We start from the raw sequence: 10189 nt of genomic DNA, 5'->3' as shown, positions 1-10189 counted from the left end.
TAAATCAGGCTCACTGGTTCAATATTATATGTGACACTATCATCTACATAATCAGTGTGTGTATACCACATGATAAACTGTGTCATAAATGTTACACCGGAAGGCAATATTTTGCTTCAGATGAAGACTTTAAACAAAGACAAAGATAACTTTCATATTTATTCACCATTTAAATGAAACATAGCGCAGTCTACGCCGTTTAAGGAGCACCTCCTTCTGTCTTTTACCAGAGTTCAATTGAGAGTTTAGTTAAAATACTTCCGACAAACTTTTTCACAATACGGCCGTCTGACGGAGCACTGTCAAAACATTATTTTGGAAACCTGTTTGTCGAAGTGTTAGATGAAACTAAACACCTTATCAAACTTCACTAATAAAAGGAAGGCAGGGCTATTTAAGCGGCATAGACTGCCCTTGGTTTCATTTAAATTGGTGTAGTAAAAGAAAAGTTATCTTTGCTTTAAGTCTTCATTTTAAACAAAATGTTGCCTTCGGACGTAGCATATATGACGTAATTTATCATGTGGTATACACACACTGATAAGTATTGCACTGTGATTAGATTGGCACTAAATCATCTAACGTTTAAATTTTTATGATGAAGATATAGTTTTCCTTCAACAATAGTATAGCCTGCAAAGTAGTTTGATCAGGACTCATATTAATTATTTTGTGTACAACAGACAATTATGTAATCAATACTTTCTTCACTGATATACTGCATGAATTTTAACACCCACTGATTGCTTACTTTTAGCTAATTTACTAATGGCAAAAAATTGACAAAAATGTTTTAGAATTGATTTCATATGACATTGTTATCAGCCTCTTGTTTCCAGTCCGTTTGTCCTTATTTAATGTGGCTTTATACACGAACATTGTTCCAACACTTATTCAGTACTCAGTTTTAATATCGCTGCCATTTCTTTGTTTTCAATTGAATAATTGTAATCTTTTTGATGTGGTTATTTTAGAACAACATCAATATCTATAACTAATTTTGTGAAATCCTTTAGCTATTAATTGTACTCTGAAGCAGAAAAGCTAAAACCAAGGTAGGTTACGTTGCAAATTACTTATACAAATAAAATTTTAAAGCCAATTTTAAGTCACCATTCCAAACCATTAAATGGGTCCATTATAAAAAAATCGCAGACCGTATAGTGCTGACATGAATTTCCCATTTCAAGGTAAATTTTAGCTCACTGTACATGTTATAAACAATAAGAGGTAAAGATTTGCTGAAATATCTTTAGATTAAATAATCCAATTTCATTTTCTATTCCAGGTAGCACAAAGAGTGGATGTTCAGGAGAGAACCATCACAATACTGCAAGCAAAGTTTAGAAGAACCAAAAGTGTGAACTACATCACAATCTGCATGAACTCTGACTGAGAAGTGTCACAAAATGGATAATTATTCCTCAAGACTACTTTCCAAATTACATTATCTCAATGAAACCACACTGCTACAATACCCATCAAAAGTACTTCATCAACATCAATGGATCTTTAACGGATATCACCTGAAACATGAAATAAGAATAAAACAACAGTACTGCTTATGCTAGGCCAAAAGGGTAAAACCCAACTGAATTAAAACCAGAATCATATGATACTGCTTTGGTCATTGTTGTATATGTCCAAATACTTCAACAATATTTGCAGGCAAAAGTGAAGACATACTTCAGCAAGGGTTTAATATCAATACTACTTAAACAACAAATGAACAAAGAATTTTAAAGTTTAAAAGCTTTGAATGATTATGGCTTTGTTGAATTCAAGTTCAATTGTAAGCAGCATTATATTTAATAATTTTTTACCCAAGGCTGAGGTAAAAAACAACAGGGCTACGACAATATGTTAAATTTTGGAGTTAAAATCAATCATACTATAAGCATAAAAATCCCCCATGCTGCTCTAAAAATAAAATGAAAAATAATTTCGAACAGGATTATTGCAAAGCTATTACTGAGAAATAAAATATTACTATAAAACCCCTGAAAATATGTTGAAGACATAACATCTTTAGAAAAATAGCAGCTAATTTTTAAGGTTACAGTCCTATACCTTAAGTCCTAAAACATTACTTTGAAGTTTAACAAACAGACATGTAATTGGTGGTTAGATCGAATATAATACATATATGTCACAGAGATAGCGCACTCGACTATTCCGCCGCTTTTCAGTGTAAGGATTAAAAAGTTTTGGCGAAACATGCATGGATCACTGTTAGATTAGATTTAAATGCAATACATGATGTGCTGAGATATTAACATAAATGTCTAATAATAAAGGTCCATTATTTGCAAAACACAGTTATCTAACTTGGTTATTTAAGTAGGTAAGGTGGTTGAATACCATTGTATAAAGTCTCAATGCAATACATCAAGTAGTTGCTGAGATATTATCCTTTGTGTGCTAGCATGCAAGACCTTAACCAGAATTTCTAAGTCGCATAATAAAGGGTAAAAAATTATATCATTTTAAAGAAAGAGTTATCTTACTTGATTAACTAAGAAGGTTAAATGGTTGGGAGCATGTGAGTAAAGTTTCAATGCAATACATTATATATTTGCTGAGATATTGACTGAAATGTGGTTACATGCAAAACCTTAACCAGAATTTCTATGTCGAATAATAAAGGGCAATTATTTGCATTAAATGCAAACTAGAGCTATCTAACTTGGTAAATTAAGTAGGCTGGATGGTTGAGTACCATGGTATGAAGACTCATTGCAATACCTCAAGTAGTTGCTAAGATATAACCTTTGTGTGCTAGCACGCAAAACCTTAACCAAGGTGTGACACCAACGCCGACGCCAAGGTGAGTAGTATAGCTCTCCTTATTCTTCGAATAGTCGAGCTAAAAATAGATATGTTATACGATACATGTTGGTTGTGAATTACCCCAAAATATCTATATTGTACGATACATTTCTGAACAGCATATATCTCATTAGTGTTTTTTTAAAATAAGAGCACACCTTTAAATGCTCCCATAACACTAATTATTGATAAACAATAAAATTCCCCCTGTTTTCAGAGCAAAAGTTGCCAGGAACCCTTCCAGAATTATGGCATATATGACGTTAGAAAATGATAATACCCTTACAATAAAATACCTTCACATGACCTGTCAAATGTTTCTTTTCCATCAGATATTTCATTGAAGGCAATATGATCAGGATCTGCTAGTTTCAGAGTGTAAGATGCATGCATATCCTTTGACAAACCTTTCTTTATCACTAGAATGTGTGTCTACAGTTGCTTCAGCTCAGACACTGACATCACTCTTATGCTGTTCATTCTATTGGGGTTTTGTTACCACTTAAGACTTCAATGCACTTGGCCTCGTGGAAACATGGGAAATGTTCATCAAGTGTGATGATGATCTAGGGAGATGAGAAGACAAAAACAAAACATTTTTAGCAGTAGCTTTATATGCATGAAACTTTAAAAAAATGGCAGCTAATTACATTGTTTATGAAAAATGCTCCAATTTGTATGCTTATGTAACAAGTTAACAACATTACAAAAATGATGTTTTTGAAATTGTGCATTGTAAACACGGACAATTGATTAATAATTTAGAGAAGGATAAAATTAAAAAAAAGCAAAGCATCCAAATGAAGCAGTGAAACCTTGACTTCACTTATGAATCTCTATGAGCCTCTGCAAGGGATATAATAAAGTTTGATAATAATAAGTGACTCTAATAAAAGTTAATAATTGTGTCAGTGATAAAGGGAGAAGTAATGTTGTAGGTCTAACATTGATACTACTTGTACCAAACGTTTGCTTTGTATTTCACAAAACAGTAGTTTAGTTGCACTAGTGTTATTGGATGTACATGTACAGATATCAATAAGACACAATGAGCACTTATTTTTTTGAGAAACATGCGTGCTAAATAACTGTTTTTTCCCCATTCTGGAAGCTTTTTTAAATTCTCTAATTTCGATGATCAGAATTGTATAGTCATTGACATCACATACCGATTTCACTTGACACTTAGTACTCATTGTCTAGATGGCTGGCAGAGTGGAAAGCTTGTGATCAATCAGCTACAGCTTAACTGTATTCTCCTCTACATAGGTGGTGTGTAACTGAAATTATACAATAGGATATGGGTTTTTATGCACATAATCTGCAGCCTCAGATGGCCCTATTTTCTCAAATATTTTTAAGAGTAACAGGCTTAGGCAGCTTATTTCATCAAGCCTAATTTATCACAGTCACTTGATGGGCATCGACTCCTTTTGGTGTCATATGACCTGTAAAAAATCTTTTTCAGATTGTCTGACATTGTTAAACTGCATTAATTTTTAGTTACTTTTACTACATGAAGGATTTATATGAATGGATCCTTTGATAAATCTGAAGAATGAAATAAATACTTTTAGGTTAAATGTTACTAAAATAAATATTTTACAGGTCATATATGAAACCAAAGCAGAAATTTCATTCTCATCAAGTGACTATGAAATGTCTTAGTTAATCTCAATTTTACTAAATAAAATGAAGTTTATAATTTCCTTTCTATGTCCAAAAAACTCTTGACATTATCACATAAAACATAACACAAATTATAGCAAAACTAAAATTGTGCGATTATGTTACTCCTGCTGTAAGGGAAATAGAGGTTTCGAAACATTTGGGTTGGGTGCTCTATCAGTAAATTGTAATAATATATTATGCTTTTCATTGGGAAACAACATATATTTTCACAAAGTATTTCACTGGTAAAATAATGAAAATTACATACATAAAACAAACCTTTAGATGACTGATTGAGGTATTAATAAATGAAAGCACTTTTACATACAAAGGTATTTCCTGATTAATATTCCTACAACCTTACAACAGCAAGAACAGATGAACTAAATCATGGATTTGCTTGTCTGTCAGATTTCAAAATTAATTTGTTGAGGTTATGGATAAATGGTACACCCGTGTTTACAGCGGTAATATGTTATTCTGTTCAGTAACATATCCAATAAAGCAAATAACTGGTCTATCACCTAAATCTGGCCATTTAAAAATCAACATCTATGTAATGTTAACAACAATAAACTCACTTAATTTCCTGGAGCAACTATCACCTTCGGTTTACTCCTGCATGATAAATTTGCTTTTTATATCTATAAATTCTGAAACCTTACTTCTGTATACCTCTAGACTCATTTTTGGATGGTACTGCAAGTAAATAGTTTTTAACGATTTAGCATTCACAAGAAAACAATGTGTAAATGCAATTGTCTTGATTCTACAGTATGTTAATCAGACCATACTACTATTTCTACTGTCTGTCCATTACGCAAATATTGCATACCGGTAGACAATTTTTCAAATATTGGACAGTTAGTAGAAAAAAAAAAGTATGGAATGCAGTCTCAAAACCCATAAAGAGTACAAAAAGAACAATGGATGACGTCATAAACTTGTTTTAAGTATCTATAAACTTTAAAAGTCAATCAGTCTGTAAATTATTATACTTGTACTAGAAACTGTATTTCTTTAAAATATTATAAAGAGCAGAATGAATTACAGATTCTAACAACCAGTCTGACCCTGTCTTTTAAATATCACACTCGCTGAGAATATGAAATGTTTGAGTGTAGCCTTGTGAAAAAAGATACATGACTGTATTTGACTGTATGTGGCCCAACCTGGTTGAATTTCGTTATTTCTGAAATTGCTTATTTATGTGTTTACCAAATTACACCACGTCAAAAGCAATATGTCAAGTTACCCCTTAGTACGGGCCCTCTGACAAGCATGCAGAAACAGTCGATAGGAATATGGTACTGTAGTACAGTAGTTATACTTTGCAATTTCATAAATACAGCAAGGAATGAGATAACAAATAACAATACAGCAAGTATAGCATGAAATGACGTCATTATTATTTATTGAATGGAACATTATTTTTAGGACAAACTAATTTCATGTGTAAATGTTAAATGATTTTCTTACTCAATAACATCAAAATTTTGTTACAATAGATAGTCAGTCTCAGTCTCTATTTTAAACTTAAAATTGAGGTATACAAAGAGTTTGTTAATATTCCTTTTGAAATTTAACAAACAAAACAATTCTTTAGAAAAAAATGTCAAAATTCAATGCATTCCACTGTTTTTTCTTCTTTCCTCTATGAAGCATTACTTGTTTTATATAATTTTTATATATATTGTTTCTTTGAAATGTATTAATATCCAAATTAAATTAAATTTTATGCAAGCAACAAAACTGTTACTAATGATCATCGTTATAATCAATTTATGTTTTATACTTTCATTTATGTCAAGATTCAAATACATGGAAAAAATCTGATATTTTCTTATCTAAACATGCATGTATTTTTGACCTTTAGTTATACTGTATTAGATCTTTTATCTTAATTTCTAACATTTCTTGTAAACCGAGTTGTTTATTCCCTTAAAGTATACATGTATAATCAAACTAAAAACCAATTGTATATACATGTATGCTTCGGATTTAACACTTTAAACATAAGGGTGATATAAAATTATAACAAGATAGCCTGAATATTTTACTGATTATAAGTATCTTCCATTGCCGAAAGTGTAAGATAGGTTCATCCCCAACCAAGCGTAGGGTGTAACAGTAAACCTCTTTTCCGCAGAACACCATGCGCGAGGGCTGGGACAAACCTATCTTACACGAGCGGCTATGGAAGATGCTTCTTCTCCCACCACAGTTTAACAAAATAATGTTAAAATGTATTTTTTACGCTGGAACTCTTCAGTCAAAGTGTAAATAATGTGCATATAGATATGTGATAAATCGTGGTTGTCATGGACATGCATGCAGTGATTCGAATTATGTAAATAGTCAAATTGTTTTTTTAAATAGTTCTGAGGAAAGTGCAGCATCATTTCTTGAATGGAGCATGAACACTTTTTAATGGTGCTATTTGAAGCGAGAAATTAATTAATTAGGATTTTAAATATTGCCGCAGGACAAGGTTTCCATGACGGTACAGATGACGGTCTACAACAAGGCAGGTAATTGTGTGATTACAATTTCAGTTCGATACGGGTCTTTGTTTTATCTTTGCCCGTTTTATCTTTGTCCATAGGCAACATTTATAATATCTGTCATGTGTTTTCGTTCTGGATCGAAAAATCCAACCTGAGGGCACCTGCGTTGCCAGGTAACGAGGCTTGCCGAGTTACCGGCTACGCAGCGTGTCCGAGGGTCGGATTTTTCCATCCAGACGGACACACATGATAGATATTTTTTCTAGCATACCTTGAATTACACTTTTTTTCTGAAAAATGCATAGAAAAGCGCAGTAAATTTCACCAAACAGCATGTGCGATGATGTCAGCTGACCTCATGACGCGCATTAATATTTATTCACTGCATACGTCAAGAAGTTCCTTCAGTATCACGTCTTTTAAGGGTTATTTTGTTTTGTTTTGAAGGTGTGTTTTTGTAAAGTTAATAGTTATGGAACTCATCTATTGAAATCTCATAATTATGGTTATATTAAATGTAAAATAAAAGAAATTAAAAGTATTACGTCACAGCGCGTGACTCATCTGGCATGGGGGGATGCCAGATGGAGTTTTCCAGCACGGCTGAATTCACCGGAAATGTCTATCCGATGTGCTAGAAAAGAATTTCCAGCATGTCCAAAATTTTAGATATATCTATCTGAGGTGGGAGTAAACCTGATACCATGTGCTTGTAATGATATTTCCTGTTTTGATTACATCAAATATGTATGGTTACATTAAACAATTAGTACATTTGGAGGGTTGAAATGTTTGCTACTATAAAGGTCAATTTCAATTCAGATGTTGTTGTTTTTAGTATTTGTTTTCAGAACATGTCTGTATTTTGACTGGTTAAACAGCAGTGACACTCTTATTTAAAATCAATACATACACATGTATAACAAACATAAAATATTCAACATTTCTATTGGAATATCTTAATTTCATGAAACTTTCACAAAAAAGTAAATTAGTTAATTACAAACAATACCAAAAAAGGTTTCGAAAACAGAAGGCATCAAGCCGGGGCCCCCGGTATTTGCAGGTAAGACCGGACCCAATACACCATAGAGACAGGTTATTGAAGAAGGTTTTATGAAATATGTAAACAATTAGAAATTTGGGAGAGTTTATACGGTTTTAAGTGAATTAAAGTGTTTACATTCACGGCATTTGTGAAAGAGAGTGACATGCCTTGTTATAATGAACTCAATGAGAATTTACTGGAAAGAAAAAAAGACCTTTACTCGACATTTGCCAACAAAAAAATAATATGTAGACTAGTTACTGGAAGTAACATTAGCGACATCGATTTTGGACAAGTACTATCGATTGTCGCCGACATAGCATTGTCAGCGACGATTCATCCATTGTACTCGATAATTGTTTCATCACTATGTGATACGATTGTTTATTTTAAATATTTATGAATAAAGCTGGCTCCAAATTGGGGCGCTAAAATGGGCATTCAATTAGGTATCCGGCATTTTCTACGTAAACACCAAAATGACGTTTTTTGTGTATTTGAAGCGTTGAAACACCCATCACAAATTCGGAATGGTTCTTTTAATATTTTGTTTAACATTTCATGCAAAATTACACATTTTACGAAATAACAATAACAATCTGTAGGAAAAATATAACTGAAAAGCGAAAATGGCAATGCAGGCTATTGCTTCCCACCAGATTCTGCTCTCCAAGCAGTGCACTACTGTTGATAATAGAGTGAATTGTAAGAAGTCATGGTGGATATCAATGAGCAACTGATAATGCACTAGACAATTGTAACCACGCCCCCCCCCCCCCCTGGTAAAATCCCCACCCTGCAGAATCAATCTGCTGGAAAAATCCCCGCCAAATGCCCCCGCACCCCACATAAGGCCCATTTCCTGCTATTTTTGGTGTAAAGACACCACATTCACCTGGCCACCTGGAAGGTAAGAACACGGCCAATTTCCCCTGCAGACCCCTGGACCTTGGAAGGGGGGGGGGGGGCGTAGTTACAATTGACTGGTGCATAAGCCCCATATTATGTTGGTGCTGATCATTCAGTCGGGTATCTATTGGCTGGTTTCACTGGCAAGCTGCTTCTTGCCAATTTTATACTTCATTTGAACACCTTGTTTGACTCTCAGAATATTAGCTAAAGAACTTCAGCAACACGTTATATATTACCTTTTTGGAAGTGTTTTTAATGTGTGTTTGCATCAAACAATCTTTAATACTTAAATATTTTATATAGATATATGCTTGTATATAATATAATATATATATGTAGTCGGTCAATAGCTATTCATAGCTAATGTTTTCTCTGTTACGTCATACCGACTGAAAATAAAATTTGATGATTTGATTTGAAACAAATGAATATCTACATTAAATGGCAGGGTGAGCAATAATTGGAACGGGCGAATAAGAGGTCCCTTAACAAGTACAATCCAACATTATGAAGTTAAAATATTATAAAGTTTACATTAACGCCCATCGTTGTTTTAACTGTGGATGAAATATTGACAAAAAATCATAAACGTTGTCGCGAAAATGTGTAATATTAAGGAACATGTTAGAAAAATAATCGCGTTTAACAGATGTCATGTTGATTCATTTTATTTGTTATTTTATAACAACTAAAACGTGAAAACAGAGGAGAGAAGATTTTTCCATTCGCTTCCTAAATAGAGTAAACAGTACCAGATTTCAGCTACATTCAACAGCAGCAGCGGCCATTTCACTCATATAGCTGGAGATGTAAGGTGAAGGTTGCCCGCCGTACCACGTGATGATAGAAAATAGCCTAAAGATAGCATTACCAATGCGAAGCATCCCACCGTCTCCGTGGCCTTGAGGTTAAGCGTCCGCTTACGGAGCGGGAGGTCGTGGGTTCGATCCCAGGCCGCGTCATACCGAAAGACGTTAAAAGCTGGTACAAGTAGCTTCCTTGCCTGGCGCTTGGCATTTAAAGGGTAGTGCTTGGAAAAGTGGTGTACTCAGTACTGGTTCACCCCAGGAAAGTTGTATCCCGTGTATCGGTGCTTTACACCGAGCACGTTAAAGAACCAAGAGGTCTCTTCGCAAAGAGCTAGGGTATCGCACCCGGATTTCTTGTATCTCACTCTGTTTCTTCAAATCTTCCAATGCCTGGATTTGACTGCGAATTGCTG

The 10189-nt window shown here is 33.8% G+C and overlaps 1 long non-coding RNA gene across 1 annotated transcript; it reads right to left on the bottom strand.

Moving 5' to 3' along the window:
* Positions 1-1475: 1475 nt before the first annotated feature.
* On the bottom strand, positions 1476-9787 carry LOC128214679 (uncharacterized). Its single transcript, XR_008257958.1, has 4 exons — positions 9720-9787; positions 3999-4109; positions 3237-3395; positions 1476-1526 (listed from the first exon to the last, which is right to left on the bottom strand). It is a non-coding gene; the product is annotated as an uncharacterized LOC128214679 (long non-coding RNA).
* Positions 9788-10189: the final 402 nt, after the last annotated feature.

Source organism: Mya arenaria, chromosome 13 (assembly GCF_026914265.1).
Source record: "Mya arenaria isolate MELC-2E11 chromosome 13, ASM2691426v1".
Classification (NCBI taxonomy): Eukaryota; Metazoa; Mollusca; class Bivalvia; order Myida; family Myidae; genus Mya; species Mya arenaria.
The sequence above is the reverse complement of the archived record's forward strand: the minus strand, read 5'-3'. Positions and strand labels throughout refer to the sequence as shown.